The sequence below is a fragment of the Salmo salar genome, chromosome ssa29, assembly GCF_905237065.1.
Source record: "Salmo salar chromosome ssa29, Ssal_v3.1, whole genome shotgun sequence".
Lineage (NCBI taxonomy): Eukaryota > Metazoa > Chordata > Actinopteri > Salmoniformes > Salmonidae > Salmo > Salmo salar.
In genome coordinates, this window is record NC_059470.1 from 21,205,413 (window position 1) to 21,209,015 (window position 3,603).

Here is a 3,603-nt window from a genome sequence, read left to right on the forward strand (position 1 = left end):
CTCCACCTAGAGGCGTTGATAGTAAAGTACAACACCCAATGATTTTTTAAATCAATTGCTTCAAATTCTGTTCAGTGACTGAATAATAATGTTCTATCTTGTGATATTGTAATTGCTTTGCTTTATCTTGGCCAGGTCGCAGTTGTAAATGAGAACTTGTTCTCAACTAGCCTACCTGGTTAAATAAAGGTGAAATAAAAAATATATAAAAAATTAAATATAGTCAAATATGGTGGTATAATTAAGTGTTCACTCAAGCCGTTTACCAGCATCAATGTGTGAATGTAATGTAATGCATGATTCTACTGTTGGAAGTGATCATTTCCCGATTTCGTGTACCATGAACGTTAATGTTACTATTCCAGACAGGGTACTGTTCAGAAGATGGGGCTTTCATAAAGCAGACTGGAAAAAGTTTGGTGATCATTGCTTAAAGTCTGTTGGAGAGTTGTCTTTAGAGAGGCCGGGTTGATGTACTGTATGTGCTGCCTTTGTGACCTCACTGATTCTGAGTGCTGCGAATTTATATGTACCAGTAAGTGAAGTGGGTAAGAAAAGGAAGGTGGTTCCATGGAGGACTGAAGAGTGCACTGCGGCTATTCGAAAAATAAATATGGCTTAGACTGTTGCATAGGAATATGACTCCTAAGAATCTACTTGATTTCCAAAGGAAGAATGCTTTAGTACGTAGGATCATTAAGTCTGTCAAGAGAAATGCATGGAAACAGTTCTGCTCTACAATAGGCAGGGGTACTGAACTGGGGGATGTATGGTCTATGTTGAAGAAGACGACCGGAATAAGCAAGTCCACTCTAATTCCAGTTTTGGTTATAGGTATAAAAATGGCCATAACTGATAAAGAAAAAGCTGACTTGTTGGGGAAGACATTTGCTAGGGTACATAGTGGGTTACTATGGATGAAGTATATAAGCAATGCAGATGTGAGATTTGAAATTCTCATGTTAATGTGTATAAGAAAAGGGATACTGTTGACTCTTCTTTGGATGCAGTTTTTACCATACATGAGATGCGTTCAGCCTTAATAGCTGTGAATATACAGCCCCAGGTCATGATGAGTTGTGCTATGTAATGTTTAAGCATCTACCTGAAGAGGTCATTCATGTTCTCCAGGGATTATATAATATAATTTGGAGTGAGAGAGTTATACCTTCTGGTTGGAAACGTTTAGTAATGTTACTTTTTGTAAAGCCTGGTAAGGACCCTTCATGTGCTGATAGTTATAGACCAATAGCACTGACCTCTAACTTGTGTAAAATGATGGGAAAGATGATAGTCAACAGATTGTCATATTTCTTGGAACATAGAGGTTTATTGAGTCAATGTCAAAGTGGTAAAGGTAGATCTACTTTGAATGCATTAGTAAAGGTGAGCAATGAAGTTGAAAAAACTCTGGTCATGAAAGAAGTAATGGCTACTGTCTTTTTTTACATTGAAAAGGCTTATGCCACTATGTGGAGAGAAGGCCTATTGATTAAGATGGAAATACTTGGTATTGGTGGGAGATTATATAACTGGGTTTTGGCCTTCTTATTTAATCGCTCTTTTTTAGTTAAAATAGAATCCATTTTATCTGATGCCTATGGAGAAGACAATGGTATTCCTTAAGGCAGTGCTAACAGCAGTGGTGCCCCACCTGTTTTGAGCCCCACATTTGTTATTTTTTCTTGGGCTTGCCTGTTTTTCATGTTATTTTGGCATTAATATGTGTCACATATCAGTTTGCAAACAATGTAAAATATATATATATCATTGAGTTAATAAAGTCGCATACAAACATGGTCTCTTTTTTGTTTTCTTGAGTAAGGCAGCTCCAAAATGCAGGTGTTTCAGCCTAGCTCAGTGCTTTCTGTGGTGGTGGGCAAACCAGCAGAAAATACGGAGCATTACGCCGTGATTGGCTCATGGTTCTGTCACTCATGGGGAAACTACGTCACCGCCAAGTCTAAGGGTATGGCTAGAAAATTCGAGCCCCTTGGGTGCTGCCATAGAGTTACATTAGAAGTACCCATCCAAGAAGGCTCAAGGTCATTGGCTACAGATAAAATAACGACAAATCACGTTATATGTACAGTAGCTTTGATTGGACTGATCATGTCAACATCATACTTTCAAAAATCTTAGCTAGCAGTCATCATCATGAATCAAGTCGACAATCTACTGGCAAATCATTTTTAATCCTTGTCATATGAAGATAAATAATGAAGATAAATTATAGATAAAACATAAACATTACACAACAAGTTGGGAATTGCAAATTCAACAATGAGTGGTTTGGAATGAATCAGTGAGCATTGCATTGCACTGCAAAGCAATCACTAACCTGCTATTCAGTGGAGTGGCTGTGTGGTCCCAAATCTGGGATTAAGGGTCTCTTTCCCAAGTCAATGAAGCATGATTTATGCCATGCTCAAAACAACTACAAAAACTTGACTTCAGAGAGTTCAAGACAACTGGGAAGTCAGGAATAAACGAGCTCTGACTGGGAAAATGCGTTTTGAATGGTCATCCAACTCTGAATAGTAAATCTGGCCTCTTTCTAGAGCTACAAAGATCAATGATGTCATCATGATTTGACCTTGTTTTTTTCTGAGTTCCCAGTTGTTTTGAAAGCACCATATATCCAGAGAATGGCAGACATTGATGACAAAATGTGCCCAAGAAGGACCGCCGCGCCACCTTCCTGTTCAAGTGAGCACAGCACAACAAGGTGAGTCCAAAAATGTATTCTATGCTGCTGCATAAATTATGTATTATGCCAGAGAGCAATGTATACTGTAGCTAACAAAGTAATACTAAGTGTATGTTGTGTAGTAAGATGTTAGTAGCCCATGTGCCTCACCCTAATAATTTGGTATGTTTATCCCTTAATTTTGCCTACTGTTCTGACTTGGTGGTGCACATGTAGCATATAACCTGTTTTATAGAAATGTAATCATTGAATATTGTAAGAGCTTTCATTGTCTGCTTATATGCCCCCTTTATGTATTTATCCCACGGTTCTGACTTGGTGTACAGGGAGAACACTGTAAGAATGGACCATGTTCTGAATTCTGTCGATGTACAGTACATTTCAAAAGTGCTAAACACATAGTTATATTGACTACGTCCATCCTAGCTCGCTCATTAATGTCTTAATCGAAATTACAGATTGCTTCTTGTCTGCTTGTCGTTCGTTCCCTTATGCCATAGTTTGTACATCTCAATTGTCATTAGAAACCACACTTGTTTAAGCAAGTCAGCCATCTCAGCTATGTTTTTTTAATAGGCAGTAAAGGAGGCTGAATGAACTGTTTCGCTGCCAGGCAAGGCTCCGCTGATAGCCAGGTCTAGCAGTGGTAAGATGTTGGGACAGCTTTATGTAGGCCGTTTGTGGGCACAGTTTGTCACCGTTATAGTGCAATTAATGTATTGTTTAGTGTTGTGTGGTGCAGTGACTTTGCTGGCATGCATCCCACCAATATTTACATCGCCACTGGCTATCAGTCCTATTTTGTACAACATGATTAACGATGTGTTTTCGAATGTAGGGAGGGGTATTGGGGCTTCCCTATATGCTGATGATGGAGCTATTTGTAAGGTGGG